General features: G+C 42.8%; 1 protein-coding gene and 1 pseudogene across 5 annotated transcripts in view; both read right to left on the bottom strand.

The window, feature by feature from the left end:
* The window catches only part of LOC102737268 (uncharacterized), a 106,772-nt gene that overhangs the window by 84,299 nt on the left and 4,205 nt on the right, over positions 1-18,268 (bottom strand). The gene's annotated exons all lie outside the window — the stretch shown is intronic.
* Positions 948-10,132, bottom strand: LOC145717672 (proline dehydrogenase 1, mitochondrial pseudogene; annotated as a pseudogene).

The raw sequence follows: 18,268 nt of genomic DNA, 5'->3' as shown, positions 1-18,268 counted from the left end.
AATGTAGTGTATCACATTGATTGATTTGCAGATGTTGAACCACCCTTGCAGCCCAGGAATAAATCCCACTTGGTCGTGGTGAATAACCCTTTTAATGTACTGTTGAATCCTATTGGCTAGTATTTTGGTGAGAATTTTTGCATCCATGTTCATCAGGGATATTGGTCTGTAATTCTCCTTTTTGGTGGAGTCTTTGTCTGGTTTAGGGATCAAGGTAATGCTGGCCTCGTAGAAAGAGTTTGGAAGTTTTCCTTCCATTTCTGTGGTTTTTTTTGTTTTGTTTTGTTTTGTTTGAAACAGCTTCACAAGAATAGGTATTAATTTTTCTTTAAATGTTTGGTAGAATTCCCCTGGGAAGCCATCCAGCCCTGGACTCTTCTTTGTTGGGAGATTTTTTATTATACTGCTTCAATTTCCTTGCTCGTTATGGGTCTGTTAAAGTTTCTATTTCTTCCAGTTTGAGTCTTGGTAGTTTATACACCTCTAGGAATGCATCATTCCTTCCAGATTGCCTAATTTGTTGGCATATAGTTGCTCATAATATGTTTTTTATAATTGTTTGTATTTCTTTGGTGTTGGTTGTGATCTCTCCTCTTTCATTCATGATTTTATTTATTTGAGTCCTTTCTCTTTTCTTTTTTATAAGTCTGGCCAGGGGTCAATCTTATTCTTTCAAAGAACCAGCTCCTACTTTCATTGATCTATTCTACTGTTCTTTTGGTTGTATTTCATTGATTTCTGCTCTAGTCTTTATTAATTCTCTTCTTCTGCTGGTTTTAGGCTTTATTTGCTGTTCTTTCTCCAGCTCCTTTAGGTGTAAGATTAGGTTGTATTTTTGAGACCTTTCTTGTTTCTTTTTTTTTTTTTTTAAAGATTTTATTTATTTATTTATTTAAGAGAGAGAGCACATGAGAGGGGGGAGGGTCAGAGGGAGAAGCAGACTCCCTGCTGAGCAGGGAGTCCGATGCGGGACTCAATCCTGGGACTTCAGGATCATGACCTGAGCCGAAGGCAGTCGCTTAACCAGCTGAGCCACCCAGGTGCTCCCTTTCTTGTTTCTTGAGAAAGGCTTGTATTGCTACATATTTCTCTCTTAGAACTGCCTTTGCTGCATCCCAAATGTTTTGAACAGTTGTGCTTTCATTTTCATTTGTTTCCATGAATTTTTTTAATTCTTCTATAATTTCCTGGTTGACCCATTCATTCTTTAGTAGGATGCTCTTCAGCCTCCATGTATTTGAGTTCTTTCCAAATTTCCTCTTCTGGTTGAGTTCAAGTTTCAAAGCATTGTGGTCTGAAACTATGCAGGGAGTGATCCCAATCTTTTGGTACTAGTGGAAACCTGATTTGTGACCCAGTATGTGATCTATTCTGGAGAATGTTCTGTGTGCACTAGAGAGGAATGTGTATTCTGTTGCTTTAGGATAGAATGCTCTGAATATATCTGTGAAGTCCATCTGTCCCAGTGTGTCATTCAAAGAACTTGTTTCTTTATTGATCTTCTGCTTAGATGACCTGTCCATTGCAGTGAGTGGGGTGTTAAAGTCCTCTACTATTACTGTATTATTATCAATGTGTTTCTTTAATTTTGTTATTAATTGGCATATAATTGGCTGCTCCCATGTTAGGGGCATGGGTATTTAAAATTGTTAGATCTTCTTGTTGGATAGACCCTCTAAGTATGATATAGTGTCCTTCTTCATCTCTTATTATAGTCTTTGGTTTAAAATCTAATTTGTCTGATATAAGGATTGCCACCCCAGCTTTCTTTTGATGTCATTAGCATGATAAATGGTTTTCTACCCCCTCACTTTCAATCTGCAGGTGTCTTTGGGTCTAAAATGAGTCTCTTGCAGACAGCAAATTGATTGGTCTATCCAATCTGATACCCTGTGTCTTTTGTTTGGGGGCATTTAGCCCATTTACATTCAGACTAACTATTGAAAGATATGAATTTAGTGCCATTGTATTACCTGTAAAGTTACTATTACTGTATATTCTCTCTGTTCCTTTCTGACCTATGTTACTTTGGGCTCTCTCTTTGCTTAAAGGATTCTCTTTAGTATTTCTTGCAGGGCTGGTTTGGTGATCACAAATTCTTTCAGTTTGTTTGTCCTGGAAGCTTTTTATCTCTCCTATTTTGAATGACAGTCTAGCTGGATACGGTATTCTTGGCTGCATACTTTTCTCATTTAGCACCCTGAATATATTATGCCTTTCTGGCCTGCCAGTCTCTGCGGATAGGTCTGCTGCCAGTCTAATGTTTCTACCCTTGTAGGTTACAGACCTCTTGTCCCAGGCTTCTTTGAAGATTTTCTCTTTGTCTCTGAGATTTGCAAGTTTCACTATTATATGTCAAGGTGTTGATCTATTTTTATTGATTTTGTGGGGGGTTCTCTGTGCCTCCTGGACTTGAATGCCTGTTTTCTTCCCCAGATTAGGGAAGTTCTCCACTGTAATTTGCTCCAGTATACCTCTACCCCCTCCCTCTCTTTCCTCTTCTTCTGGGATCCCAATTATTCTAATATTGTTTCACTTTATGGTATCACTTATCTCTCAAATTCTCCCCTTGTGATCCCAGTAGTTGTTTATCTCTCTTTCTCTCAGCTTCTTTATTCTCCATCATTTTGTCTTCTATATCATTAATTCTCTCTTCTGCCTCATTTATTCTAGCAGTTAGAGCTTCCATTTTTTATTGCATCTCATTAATAGCCTTTTTTATTTCAACTTGATTAGATTTTAGTTCTTTAATTTCTCCAGAAAGGGATTCTCTAGTGTCTTCTATGCTTTTTCTCAAGCCCAGCTAGTATCTTTATAATCGTTATTCTGAACTCTAGTTCCAACATCTTACTTATATCCATACTGATTAGGTCCTTGACAGTACTGCCTCTTGTTCTCTTTTTTGTGGTGAGTCTTTCTGTCTTGTCATTCTGTCCAGAGAAGGATAAATGAGAGAACAAAATGCAAAAATGGCAACAATGACCCAGAGAAATATACACTAAGTAAATCAGAAGAGACCTGAAACTGAAAAAAAAAAAAACAATTAAAAAAAGAGAGAGAATATAATCACACAGGAGAACAGAACAATACAGTGGATTCTGTGTGTATTTTGGTCTGTTTGTTAGAAAACTAGATCCCAAAATTGTAAAGAAAGAAAAACTTATATATGTACAAAACTAAAATTAAATATAATGAAAGGATAAAATGTAACTATAAAAATGAAAATTAAAAGACAAAGAAAGGAAGGAATATAAACAGGTGAACAGAACAGAGCAATACATTAGATTCTAGGTGTATTTTGGTCTGTTTGTTAGAAGAAACTACAACTCAAAATTGTAAATAAAGAAAAACACACACACACAAATTTTAAGTAAAGAAAAACACACACACACACACATTACACACAGTAATATTAAATACAATGAAAGGATAGAATGTAACTGTAAAAATGAAAATTTAAAAAAATGTTAAGGGGTGCCTGGGTGGCTCAGCCAGTTAAGCATCTGCCTTTGGCTCAGGTCATGATCCCAGGGTCCTGGGATCGAGCCCCGCATTGGGCTCCTTGCTCAGCAGTAAGCCTGCTTCTCCCTCTCCCAATCCCCCTGCTTGTGTCCCCTCTCTCACAGTGTCTCTCTCTGTCAAATAAATAAACAAAATCTTTAAAAAATAAAAATAAATTAAAAAAAATTTTAAAGAGTTGATAAAATAAGAAATTGGTTGAAAGGGGGAAGAGAAAAAAAATTAAAATTGGAAGACTAGAGAACTGTGGGGGAAAAAAACATGAATTGTATATACTATTTTCCCCTAATGCTCGTTTTGTAGTTCTGTGTGATCAGTAAACTTGGTCTTAGCCAGATGTTCTTGCTGATCTTCTGGGGGAGGGGCCTGTTGTGCTGATTCTCAGGTGTCTTTGCCCCAGGCGGAATTGCACCGCCCTTGCCAGGGGGTCAGGCTAAGCAAGCTCATCCCGATTGTTCTATGCGGCTTTTGTTCCCTGAAGGCTTTCCAAGCTGCTTTAGAGGATGAGAATGAAAATAGCAGCCTCCCAACCTGCAGCCCTGGAGCCAAAAGCTTGGGGCCAAAAGCTCAGTGCCCCACTCCTCAGTGCACCCTCAGGGAAAAGTCATCAATCACTCCTGTCTCCATCCACACTCTGTGCTCACCCAGCCTGTGACGCAGCGTTTCAATCTCAGGCACACCACCCTGCTTCAAGTCTCCAAACCCTGCAAACTCCAGTGGCGCACTCCTGAGCCACTTCTCCCAGGGGAGGGAGGGGGGTCTCCCTGTGGCTCTGCCGCTTGCTGGGCCCCTGCTCAGAAAGCGGTCGCCTCCGAGCCCTGGTTCATGGTTTATGGCAACACTGAGCTGAAAGCCCACTCCTGGGCTCACTGATTGTAGCCAGCCTCCCCACTCCAATGTCTGGGATCTCTGCCACACTCAGGCACCCCTGTTCTTTCTGTGACCCCGGGATCCCGAGACCACACTGTCCCACCTAGGATTCTACCCTGCTTCACCACCTGAGTGAAAGTTCTGATTTTGCACTCCGCTGCTATATCATTTCTCAGATGTGATCACTCTCACTTCTTTTTTATTTTTGAAGGCTGCAGAAGTAGTGGTTTATTGACCAGGCCAGCTTGCCCCAGTTTGGCGACTGCCCACCTGTGGGGCTCAAGGGGTGTGGGTTGGATGAACCCTGGCAGAAGGTGGTCCTTCAGGTCCAAGGTCATGAGGGTAGACAGAGGTGAGGGTCGTGCCCACTTGTTGAAAGGCAGTTCCTGACAGTTCCCAGTGGCCCTGGCAGGCATCAGACACAGCCCGAGTGCCCACATCCTGAGCAGGGGCCAGACGGGCACTAAGGCCCCACTTCTAGCAGGTCTCACGGTTTTAGGCATAAAAAGGTGAATCCATGTGAGGTTGGGGTTGGGCTATAGCTGTGGCATTGGCCTGGGGGCCACCAGAGTCCCACCCTAGCCTGAGAGCCTTGGGAGCCCTCAGCCCAGGCAAGGGCCGGAGGCCGAGTCTGAAGGTGGGTGATGATGGTAGCCTAGGAACATTAGGCTGGATGGTGGAACCATTAGGCTGCCTGTGCGGAACCTCTGCTAGAGCTCCTGCCATAGCAGCTGCTGCTCCCACCAGGCACCCTTCGTGACACCACTGTCTTCCAGGGCACGGCGGAACAGTTATGGCAGCATCTCCATCACAGGGCCATAGGGCACATACTTGTACACAGGAAAGCCCGCCTGGCCTACTGGGAAGCTGATCTGGCCACACATGCCCAGTAGCTGTCCAAAGTACACCTGGCGATTGGCAGGGTACAGGTCCAGCTCCTCCATCCTGCACAGCATGGAGTGAACTGTGTCCTCATTGTGTGAGGCCACCCTCAAGTTGGCCTTGTGTTATGCTTCAGCTCCTCCAGGACATAGTTGAGGCACCTGTGGTACACGGCCTTGGTGGCCTGGTACATAGGGTTAATGGGGTCCTCATAGCTGATCTCTGTGGTGCAGGTATGTTCCTGGGCCATATATGCACCCCACACCAGCTTGGCCCCAAAGCACCAGCCCTCATGGTGAGCCAGCTCCATGTACAGGGTGACGTTGTCATAGGCATCCTTGAGGTAGTACTGGTAAGTGTTGAAGATGAGTGGCTTCTCCACGTTGAACTTGTGCTGCATTTCCAGTGTCAGGCGGCTGATTGCCAGTTGGAAGTAGGCTGCTCAGTGTCCACTGTCAGCCGCATGCCCATCTCAGTGGCTTCCTTGGCCAGGATGTCCATTCTTTGCAGCATCCTCATCACCTGCAGCTCTTCCTCCTCGGTGAACTGTGACAGCAGAGGCTCCAGCTGTCCTGTCTGCATGTTAGGGTCCACCAGGTGCTTGGAGAGCTTGGTCCTGCTATTGATGCAGCTTCTCCAGTTCAGCAGGTACAGGGTGCCAGAAACACCCAGGGTCTCTGCAGTGAACCAGTTCTCAAACTCCATCCTGGATGTGATGTCCGTCTTTGCCACACTTTCCTGTAGCACAGCCACCTCCAACTTCGTATCCATGGCAGCCAGACCAGCCTTTCCTTGCTCTGTAGCCATTTGGTGAAAGCATTTTCTCCACTTGGTCAGCACATCTGAGAACTGCCAGCTTATGGGATCTCCCTCCCCCTTGCAGTTTATCTTCCCATATGTCAACTTGGATTCACTTCTCTGCACTTCCTACCTTGCAGAAAGTGGTCACTTTTCTATTTGTAGAGTTGCAGGTTTTCTTTTCTTAGATCTCTGCTTGAGTTCCCAAGTGTTCAGAATGATTTGATAGCTATCTAGCTGAATTCCTGGGACCAGACAAAATTAAGGTCTCCTATTCCTCGGCCATATGGACTATCCTCTCTAAACACACTAATATTTATTTTTCAAAAAAAATTTTAGGGGTGCCTGGGTGGCTCAGTCGTTAAGCGTCTGCCTTCAGCTCAGGTCATGATCCCAGGGTCCTGGGATCGAGCCCTGCATCGGGCTCCCTGCTCAGCAGGAGGTCTGCTTCTCCCTCTCCCACTCCCCCTGCTTGTGTTTCCACTCTCGCTGTGTCTCTCTCTGTCAAATAAATAAATAAAATCTTTAAAAAAATAAAAAATAAAATTTTTAAAAGATCTTTTTAAAATTTATTTGAGGGAGAGAGAGAGAGAGCACAAGCCAGGGGGAGAAGCAGAGGGAGAAGCAGACTCCCCACAGAGCAGGGAGCCTGATGCGGGCCTCAATCCCAGGACCCTGGGATCATGACCTGATCTGAAGGCAGACACTTAACTGACTGAGCCACCCAGGTGCCCTGGAACACACTATTTCTGCAGTGACATGTAACAACACTCACACTGAGTGGGAATACAAAGATTAACATTAGTCTCACATAAATTGTGGCCAAGTTTTGTCTTAAGTGAGTCTCACACAAACTTTCTAATGCTTTCTAATTTTCTGAGATTTGTGGATTACAAGTTTGGCAGAGAACAAGGCTACTGTTCTCTCTTCCTGTGTAAGTCCCAGGCTGGTGAGTCAGAGGGTGATTTGACCCACCAGAGGAGGGGACCTGGACCTCCAGGAGGGGTTCCTAGTCCAAAAAAAAAAGACCACAGGGGCTGAGACTAAGATCATTTGAATGGGAAGGGAGAGATGGCTTCTTATCTTATGTTGAGAAAGTGCATGATGTCTGAGACTCATCTGTCAGAGATGGAGGAGTTACAATGGTGAGAGATCCCTGGTTTGAAATGTAGCTGGGAGGGGCACCCTGTACTCACTGGGGAAAAGTGACAGGAATAGATTTTGGAAACTTAGCATTTCTGTTTCCTGACTCTTTGTAGTGGGAATGACCACCCAGTACAAGATGAGGGAAAGTTGGGGAAGGAGGAATGGCTTTTTTTGAGGGAAGGGACCTACAGGGCAATCCAAACACCACGTTTGTCTGTCCTTTACTTTCAAGTCATATCCAGAGTCAAACCACTTTCACCTTCTACTGTGTAGCCCCCATCATGCCTCATTGGTCGGGTCGGCTCCTGTCTGGCCTCCTCTCCTCCTGCCAGTTTTCTATCCTCAAAGCAGCTTTCACGAGGACCATGTATAACCCTCTGACCATGTCCCTCCTCTGCAGAAGCTCCCCGATGGCTTCCAGAGTCACTCTGCCAGAGTGCAAACCACCCTTGGTGAAGGACCTCCCCACTCCCCAAAATGTCACAGACTCACAGTTTCACAAAATGCAACAAAAATGAATTAACAGAAATGCAAAACCAACAAGAAAACAAAGGCATTCCAAGTGCAAGGGCTTTTATGTCATCAGATTCAACAGACATAAAATGTCTGTAACTTGTCCTGAGTTTATACACTTAACTTTCTGCTTAGGTACTTTCCTTGCCAAAGACAGGAGCAAGCGTGGAGAACAGCAGTGCCCCTGGACCACTCTGAGTGTCACAGACACAGTGTGAAACCAGCTTCCTGACAGTGGCCTGGAGACCCTGTTGATCTGGCTTCAGATCACAGCCTCACAGGCTCCCACAGTTCCCACCGGCAGCCTCACTCCCACCTTGGGTCTTTATTCCCCCTTCCCTTTGCTCCTGGGAAAGGGACCCACAGCTCTCCTCAACTTCTCTCTGGGGCTGCACTGGACGTGTTTCTTCACATCTCAGTGCCCCACTCCTACCAGGCAGTCTTTAGTCACCCTCTTTGCTTTATTTTTCTCTATAGCAATGATCTTCATCAGACAAACTATATTTTTCTTACTTGTCTTATCTGTCACTCCCCATAGAATTTAACCAACTCACAGACAGAAATTTTTTTGTCTATACTGTATCTAGAGTGGTTTATATAGAGCTGGGCACTTGGAAGTCCTCATTAAATATGTGTCCGTTTGAAATAAATATTCCAGATGTGAGAGAGTATGGCCTAAACAGATATGGCAGCTGCACGGAGGGCAGCATCAGATGAACCACTGAAGGATGTATAGAGCAGAAACGTAAAGATGGCTTCAGGATCCAGGAGAGGTGGTGCTCTCTCAAGGGCTGCTGCCTACAACTCAAAATCAAGGAAGAGAAATTAGAAGTTAGTGGGAAGCACAGGTAAGAGCAACTTCCAGAGTCCTGTTCCGAAATATGGGGAAATCTAGGCCATCTCAGACTTGTTTGGATGAGAGCCCAGAGCTGAGGACAAGCTAAAGAAAGCTATTTCATTTATCACCTACAGGGCCTTAGGGCAGCCAATACCCTCATGTACCTCCCCTATCTATGGTGCTGGGAGAGGCAGCAATATCAGGGCGAGAGGATTGGAGGAGCGGTCAGTCAGGCTGATCGGCTGTCCCTGGGCTGTTGTGCCATACTCTCTCATCCAACAGACCTTTTGGATGACAGTGCAGGTGATGCCCGCACCCGGGCCAAGGTAAGCTGAAAACCGATGACCTGGCTGCCTAGTATAAGGGGGGGCAGGGCTCTTTTCCCAACCCCCTCCCATTGTTTCATACTCATTGCATCTGCCAGAGCACACGGCCTGACTTTGGCCTTTCCTCCATACACATGTGAGACAGAGCACCTCATACATCCAGAGAAAGTAATTAGATATGGAAAAATCACAGAAATCACAAAAAATCATAGTAAACAACATGTGACGTCTGGAAAACAGTGATGGAAGAGAGTACAAAGAAATTCAAATAAGCAGATAAGATAATCAAGAAGGGCCCCCCGGGTGGCTCAGTTGGTTAACAACTCTTGGTTTCTGCTTGGGTCATGATCTCAGGGCTGTGAGATGGAGCCCTGCATCGGGCTCTGCACAAAGCAGGGAGTCTGCTTCGTGATTCTCTCTCCCTCTGCTCCTTTCCCTGCTTGCTCGCTCTCTCTCTCTCTAAAATAAATTAATAAATCTTAAAAAAAAATAATCAAGGAGCTGAAGAAAGACAAAAGCTATAGGAAGAAGAAGATATGCTAAAAAATTAAGAAAATACTGGTCATGGAAAACATTTATAAAGATAGGACTGGGTAGAATAAATAGAATGAGATACTTAAAGAATTAGTGAGTCAGATGATCAGAATGAAGATAACATCTGAAAGGCAAAGGACACAAGAATGACGTAGAAAGCATAAAAGAGCTAAGGTCGTGGTCCAGCTTGTGGGAAGGGATATTCTTCTGCTTTATGCTTCTGAAACAATGGCTAACACATAATGCTACTAAGCATCATTGTGGAATATATAAAGAAATGAAAGTAGAGTTACCAAAATCTGGATGTAAGTATTCCCCAAATGAGGGGGAAAGTATGTGATGACCCAGTAGAAGACACATGGGTAGGAGATTCAATGGCTTAAGTTGGGCATGGACACAAGATCCTGAAGTTGCTGGACTCTGAGGCATGTAGGAGGTGGTGGCAGAAGAAATTCAGGGATGAGGCAGGAAGACACACACTATGGGTCACTCAGGGGACAAGAAGGATGCACAAGTGACCATTGTTGCAGGCACCATGACAATGTGACCAGAGGGCATAGGTATAGAGGCTGGTAGGAATGGCAAAGAGAAGCCAGAATTTCCTCACTGGGAAATGGTGCAGCTCATTTAAAGTGAAGCAGATGGGGCAGGGTCTGTGACAGGACAGGGGGGAAAGGGAGATTTATACTTTGGTGGAGGAGACCATGGTGTGAATTGAAAAGCTCTCTCCCAGCTCCCATTGGTCCTCAATCTTTCTCCATTTAGTACAGCTCAGAGGAGAGGAGCAAATTTTTGATTCCTTCACCTCAGCCTGGCCCATCAAAACTGGGCACCCAGGGCCACATCCCAGGCTACTTGTGGTTTTCTTGTTAGTTGTTAACATCTCCTCTCAGTAGGAGGGCTTTTGGTCTCTCTAAGACAGTTGTTGATAAAGATGATGCACACATCCATACTAATTACAATGCTTTTGATATTGATGGGTTTTTCATTGAATCAGTAGTTCATTTCTTTATACTGATGAGGAGTATTCCTTTTATAAATATAACATAATTTCTTACCATTCATCTGTGGATGGATGTTTGTTTTTGTTATCTAATGCCTGGCTTTGAGAATAAATTTGCTGGGAATGTGCAAATACAGGTTTTCATTTCTCTTGTGGTTATGAAGAAGTTTGCATCAAATAATAAGTGGATGATTAACTTTGTTAACTGCCAGTGTTTTCCAAATGTATTGTTATTATTTTGCATTCCCATCAGCATAGTCTGAGAGTTCTGGGTTTTCTTTTTTTTTTTTTTTTAGATTTTATGTATTTATTTATTTATTTGACAGAGAGACACAGCGAGAGAGGGAACATAAGCAGGGGGAGTGGGAGAAGGAGAAACAGGTTTCCCTCTGAGCAGGGAGCCTGACGCAGGGCTCGATCCCAGGATCCTGGGATCATGACCTGAGCCAAAGGCAGACTCTTAACAACTGAGCCACCCAGGTGCCCCAAGTTGTTTTTTTTAATACCTTCAACTTTTAATGTTTTGTCAGTCTTTTAATGTTTCCCATCAAAATGAGTATGTGTAGTGGTTTTCATTTGTATTTCCTTAAATATTAATAATACTGAACTTATTTTCATATGCTTATTTACCATTCATATATCATCTTCAGTGAAATATGTTAAAATATTTTGCCTAATTTTTAATAGTGTTGTTTATCTTTTTTTTTTTTTAAGATTTATTTATTTATTTGAGAGAGTGAGAATGAGAGAGAGTACATGAGAGGGGGGAGGGTCAGAGGGAGAAGCAGACTCCCCGCCGAGCAGGGAGCCCAATGCGGGACTCGATCCCGGGACTCCAGGATCATGACCTGAGCCGAAGGCAGTTGCTTAACCAACTGAGCCACCCAGGCGCCCAGTGTTGTTTATCTTATTACATGTTCTGGATACCTACCAATTATCAGATACAGGTTTTGCAAATATTTTTTTGTAGGCTGTAGTTTTCTTTTTCTTTTTTTTTTTAAAGATTTTATTTATTTATTCATGAGAGACAGAGAGAGAGGCAGAGGGAGAAGCAGGCTCCCAAGGAGCAGGGAGCCCGATGCGGGACTCGATCCCAGGACGCTGGGATCATGACCTGAGCCGAAGGCAGACGCTTAACCATCTGAGCCACCCAGGCGCCCTAGTTTTCTTTTTCTTGACAGTATCTTTTGAACTGCAAGAAATGTTTAATTTTATTAAAGTCTAGTTTATTTTTTTCCTTTTTTTTTTTAAAGATTTATTTATTTATTTATTTATTTGACAGAGATAGAGAGAGCACAAGCAGGGTGAGCAGCAGGCAGAGGGAGAGGGAGAAGCAGGCTCTCTGCAGACCAGGGAGCCCGATGTGGGGCTCGATCCCAGGACCCTGGGACCATGATCTGAGCCGAAGGCAGGTGCTTAACGACTGAGCCACCCAGGTGCCCCATATATTTTTCTTTCCTTTTTTTTTTTTTTTGGTGCAAAATGGTGGTTTATTAAAGGATAGGGACAAGACCCATGGGCAGAAAGAGCTGCTGCCTAGTTTATACTTTTCTTTTATGGTTTGTGTTTGTTTGTTTTTTCCTAGGTAAAAAATCTTGACCTAAAGCAAGGATGAAAAGCATTCCTCCTATGTTATCTTTGAGATGGTGTATATTTTTGTTTCTTTTATTAAGGCCTATGTTCCATTTGGGGTTAGTTTGTGAATGTTTTGAGGTAAGAGTTGAGGTTTTTTGTGTTTTGTTTTTTGTTGGTTTTTTTTTAGTGAATGAGGATATCACACTTTTTTTCAGAATAATGTCACACTCATTGTTATAGCTTTAATAAGTTTTGAAATCAGATCTTTAAAGGTCCAAATTTGTTATATTTTAAAGAAAATATTTTGACTCTTATAGGTCTTTTGCATTTCCATATATGTTTTATTTCACTATTTTTTGAAGTAAACAACCTCAAAATTTTATTGTCTTCATAACAAAACTAAAGATGAAGCTTAGAACTGGATTTCTTAGCTCTTTATCTTCTTATCTTCTTCCAGTTCATGTGTGAAGAGGGGTAGGGGGGCTAGTAGCTAAGTGCTTGAGTCTGGGGACAGACTGGGATTCTAAATCATCTGAGCTGTGCCCAGCTCAGCTTACCAACTGGCTGACCTTTGTCATGTATACTCTTCCCAGGCTTCAGGATTCATGTCTATAAAAGTGGAAAAATGGACATAAAACTGCACAGCCCAGAAAGTGAAGCAGACATTAAATAACAGATGATATTATACAGCCCAGTGAAGACCTGATCCTGGTGCAAAGGTGAGGAAAGATTCTCAGCAAAGAGAAAAGCATGTACCAAGACTCCAAAGCTAGTGAGAGCTTGGCTTGTATGTGATCAAGTGAAGGCCAGTAGGGCTGGAAGATGAGAGTGATGGTTGGAGGGATGAGGGGAAAGGGGCTGATGAACATGGTTTCATAGGCTATGATGAGAAATTTGGATTTTATTCTGACTGTTCTGGGAAGTTGTGGGAAGGAGTTAGCAAGACAGACACATGATTTTTTAAAAATGTCTTTTTTTTTTTTTAAAGATTTTATTTATTTATTTGAGAGAGAAAGAATGAGAGAGAGCATATGAGAGGGGTTAGGGTCAGAGGGAGAAGCAGACTCTCTGCCAAGCAGGGAGCCCAATGCGGGACTCAATCCAGGGACTCCAGGATCATGACCTGAGCCGAAGGCAGTCGCTTAACCAACTGAGCCACCCAGGCGCCCTAAAAATGTCTTATTTTGAAATAATTATAGATTCACAAGAAGTTGCAAATATAGTGCAGAATACCTTTCACTTAGTTTCCCCTATGGTAACATCTGACATAATCTTACTATCAAAACCAGGAATTTAACATTGGTTCAATCTTCAGACCTTTTTCAAAGTTACCATTTTACATGTACTTGTGTGTGTGTAGTTCTGTGCAATTTTATCATATGTGTAGGATAGATTCATTAACAACCTCCACAATCAAGATACAGAACTTTTTTTGGCAGGAGTTCAAAAGGTTATATTTAGCCCCCAAATGGAGATGGTGCAAATCAAATTAAGAGAAGTCTCAAGTGGAGCAATATATGCTTGCAGAAATGAGGGGTATTTATAAAAATAGTCCTTGGGGGCTAAAATCTTGGTCTTAGCATTTGACATGAGCAACCAAGAATTTCTATGTTGTCAGTAAGAATTTTGGTCATGACCATCCTGAGTAGTTGGGAGTTGTTTCTTAAAGGGAAGGCCAGGAGAACTATCAAGGTTTAGAGATGGAAATGTGTCCAGCCAAATAGATCAATAGGGTGTGCGTAGTGCTATGGCCGAAGTTTAAGATCATCTGAGTGGGCTTCAACATGGTCGGGCAGTTGGAAGGGAAACTTATGGCATGTCCAATTGTACAAAATTTTGCCAGTGAGATGGGAACAAAATTATGGTGCTAACTAGTGGTTGGCTATGGCAGTGGTGTTTAAGAGGGGATGGGTGTGAGTGTGCCAAAATATAGCCAGATGGCTGTTGCATTACCAGGTGGGGTCTGCTCATGCCCTGCTGTCTTCCAGGCCCATGCTATTACCTACCCAAAGTAGGTATAGCCAAGCTATGAGAAGCCAGAAGGCTGGGCAATAGTATTTGTTTTGTGTGAGTGCTATAACCCGAGGCACTGAGGGCCCACTGACCACATGGGCTTATGGTGGACTGGGTGATGCTCCCATTTCAGGTCTACGTAGTTGGAGGGAACCTGCATTCCTCAGTAGAATATCTTACTAGATAAGTCCAGTTTTTTTTTTTAATTATTTTTATTTTTATTTTTTTTGCGAGAGAGAGAATGAGAGAGAGCACGAGAGGGAGGAGGGTCAGAGGGAGAAGCAGACTCCCTGCTGAGCAGGGAGCCCGATGTGGGACTCGATCCCGGGACTCCAGGATCATGACCTGAGCCGAAGGCAGTTGCTTAACCAACTGAGCCACCCAGGCACCCGATAAGTCCAGTTTTAGTCTTTCTTGGCCTCTCTGCTATTCACACTGCTGTGGGTGTGAGTTCTGGACACATGATCTCTACTTCCTAAGTGAGATTATTACAGGCATTAAAAATTAAGTATCTTTTATAGCCAGGAATATTTGGCAAAGCTTGTGGTGTAGGCTAAGCAAATCAACATTTATTAGGCTGCCAAATAACTCTGGCAGATAGCCAAAGGGACATTTGATAGTGAGATGATCATATCTCACAGTAACTCAAGCCTTGACCTGGCCTCCATCCCACTCAGGACTGGGGCAAGACCAAAAAAGACAGAAGACAGATAATCACAGACCTGTACCTCTGAAACAAATAAAACATTATATGTTAATAAAAAAATAATAAAATCTTTTTTAAAAAGACATAAAAGAGGAACAAGGAGGAATGCCTAATCAATACGATCTTTGTAGATGCTGATATGTGAAGTGTCACTGCAGAAGGAAAGCAAAGGCAACTGATTTTCAGTGCATTCTGATATTGAGTAGAGGGACCCAAGGGCTGGGAATTTAGTATAATGAGGTCCAGTGGTAGGAGGGAGACCCATTTATAAGATCATTTGTTGTTTGTAATTTCCAAAAGATTTAAGTAAGGTGTTGAGGCATTCTATATGACCAGCAGCCTGGGACTGACAGGGAAGGTGAAATATCTGTTGAACGCCTTGTTCTAAAGTGAGAGCTTCATTCAATGTTGGTAATGTCTGGAATCTAAAGGGAATGGAGTGTTTTTGTAAGGCTTTGTATAGTAGCTGCATCAGTGGCATGTTTAGTGGGGTGGAAAATAAGATGTATGGGTAGGTATTCACTACTGTGAAGTCATAATAAGTGGCGTTGGCAGAGGCAAGGAGACACCTAATAAAACTGATTTGCTGGTGACTATAGGAGTGAGATCCCTCTGGGATGGCACCCCTCCATTGTATTGCCAATGACAGTGTTCCCATATAGAGTGCATTGATTTGTCACCATGTTGGCCATAACAGGAAAGTGGGGGAAGCCCTTTGAATTTAGCCCAAGCTTCAAGGGCTGAGGTTCCTCTGTGACTGATATTTCATGGGTCCATTGTGCCAAAGAAAGACAAATGGGATCTGGAGGGTCATCTGACAAAGATTCCACCTAAGGTTTTGAAAGTTATCCCAATCTATCAGCTTGGGAATTAAACAAGGCCCTAAAAGCATGAAATTTGGCATGGGCAGACATAGGTGACGTTAATTAGCATCTTTGGGGTAAAGGTCTTCACCTCAGAAGGGGAAGTCTCGAATGAGAAATTATTATTGCCATTGGCTGCACCAAAGAAGTGGCAATTGCACAGGAGTCTGTGAAGTGTCATTGGAGTCATTTGTTGGCCAGGCAGCCCCCAATGCTAAGATGACTGCCTGGAGTTAGGCCACTTGTATTGACTCTTGGGTCCATTTTCAGGGATGTCCTGTTTAGAGGAAGAAAAGCAAGCAGCTCTCCAGAGAATTCCATCACATGTACTGGTGGCAATATTATCAATAAAGTATGTGATCCCCTTTTGTTGTTCACTTAGTTGATCGTAAAGGTATCCCCAGGAAATCAAGGGTCCAGGAGGAGGGTGCCCTCCTTCAGCAATGTGGCCTCTGGCCAGAGACTGAGGACAGGTAAGGCCCTCTTCCTTTAGGTGGGATACACCAGAGGGTCCAGGTTTGGCTCCATCCCTTATCAAAGCCTTGATGGTCAGGCTAAGCTTATGGGATGTTGCCTTCATGACCCAGGAAATAATGGGTAACTGAGTGCAGAGGGTCACAGGTTCAGGTCCCGTGAGAGCCTCCATTTCTAAAAGGGCTCAGCATACAGCCAGCAGTTGTTGTTCAAAGGGCATGTAATGTGGAGTTGAAACAGGCAGCTTTCTGCACCAGAAAAGCTTATAGGTAAATTATGCCAGCATGAGTGGTCCAGAAACTCTAAGAAACATAGGAGGTGAGCACCAGAACTTCCATCACATAGCTGCCAGTAGGCAACTAAGAGATGGGCCTGTTGTATGACCATCTGAACTGAATCCAGGGCCTTTTGTTGTAAAGATCCCAAAAGTAGGCTGATTTGTGGGTGAGTGCATAATAAACCTTAGTAGTATCTGTACATGGAGAATATGTTGCTTTCAGAAGCCAGAAAGACTCAGTTTGGCCTGCTTGAGACCTACTGAAGCTGACAAAATTAGAAGTTGCCTTTTATGACATCAGGAGTAGAGTGGCCCTTAGGCACACTAGATGAACCTAAGATTCACTGAGGTGGCATGACCTTGTACTTTATGGGGAGTGGGGCAAGAGCCCATCTGCTCTCTGTAAGTGCAACAGTGATTGTTTTCATATCCTGTATGTCTAGTAAGTTCCCTCGGAGGAAGATGTCATCAATGTAGTGCTATACATGGGTGCCTGGGGATAGCTAAAACCAATTAGGGTTTTGCCAGTAGAGGTTGTATGTGATAGCTGAACTTGAGGTATCCCACAGGAAACTGAATAAAGTGATACACTGCTGAATTCACCTTTGAGAGTGAATGTGATTGAAAGGTTGCTGAAATAGGCACTGAATAGAGCACATAGAACAGCAAAATATTTGCAAGCAGACGAATGAATGAATGAATTCATTTCAATTATGTGAGTATAAGGACTTTAATAGGTGGGACCAAGGTAGCAGTAGCTTACCATGAAATGACATTCCTCTGAGGATTCTTAGATATCTACTGTGGTTTCTCAGATGTAAGCAAAATTGGTTACCTCCTACATGTCAATGAACCTTACCTAATTTGTATGTTAAATATATTCTTGATACATCTTCAAAATGATTCCTGGCCCTTTTCCAGTTTCTTTTATTTAATTGATTCAATTGTTGTTTTGCCTACTGACGTTTGCCTACTACTTCCTTTTGTTCTTATGTCATCTTTGAACTTACTTTAAATTTTTCATTTAAATAAATGAGGCTATATTTACACAAATGCATTTAGCCTCTGCCAGATGCCTATGGACAGCTGTGATTATAGCTAGTGAGATGTGTTCTGAGATCCAGCCCTAGATCTGAGGCAGGGAGACAACAGACAGCTATCATCTTCTCCAAACACGAGTGCTACTTGTATTCTTGTTATTAAAAACATACCAAATATGGGTAACCGAAATGTGAGAGATTTCAATAAACCTTAATTTATATGTACTGGAAAACTTTAGAAATTAGAGGCTAAGACGTGTTCCTCAGTTAAATATAGGTGGTAATATCAAGAATGTGGAGAGCATAGTAACACTTTAAATGTTCCCTCTGGATGTTTTCAAATTTACTGAAATCCGCCAATCATTTTATGGAACCCCGAGCTGAGAATTATGTTGGATTATTCATGGTTTTTCTGTCAACAAAAACAAAGATACAAATTTCCAGAGGGCTCATAATAAAAACACACTTTAACCCCAAAATAAAATGTTGGCAAATTGCATCTCAACTGTTAATTTGCATTTTTGCTGATCCTTTGTGAGAAAAACATCTCCAAAGTTTGACTTTTTTCCAAGAATTTCCTGTATTTCAGATATCTTGCCTGCTTTGTTTTTGTTTCTTGGACAATTGAAGTATTTAACTGAATTATCATCAGTATTACAGATCTTCTTTTATGTTTTCAATGAAATTTTTGGTTTCAGGGATGTTAAGGATGTATCAATATCAAAACATTAAAATGTGTATCTTGTAAGTCAATCAGAGAAAGACATGTATCATATGACCTCACTGATATGAGGAATTCTTAATCTCAGGAAACAAACTGAGGGTTGCTGGAGTGGTGGGGGGTGGGAGGGATGGGGTGGCTGGGTGATAGACACTGGGGAGGGTATGTGC

The sequence above is a fragment of the Leptonychotes weddellii genome, chromosome 16 (genome assembly GCF_054177405.1).
Source record: "Leptonychotes weddellii isolate Sample4059 chromosome 16, ASM5417740v2, whole genome shotgun sequence".
Taxonomy (NCBI): domain Eukaryota; kingdom Metazoa; phylum Chordata; class Mammalia; order Carnivora; family Phocidae; genus Leptonychotes; species Leptonychotes weddellii.
This window is presented reverse-complemented; position numbering and strand designations above follow the sequence as displayed.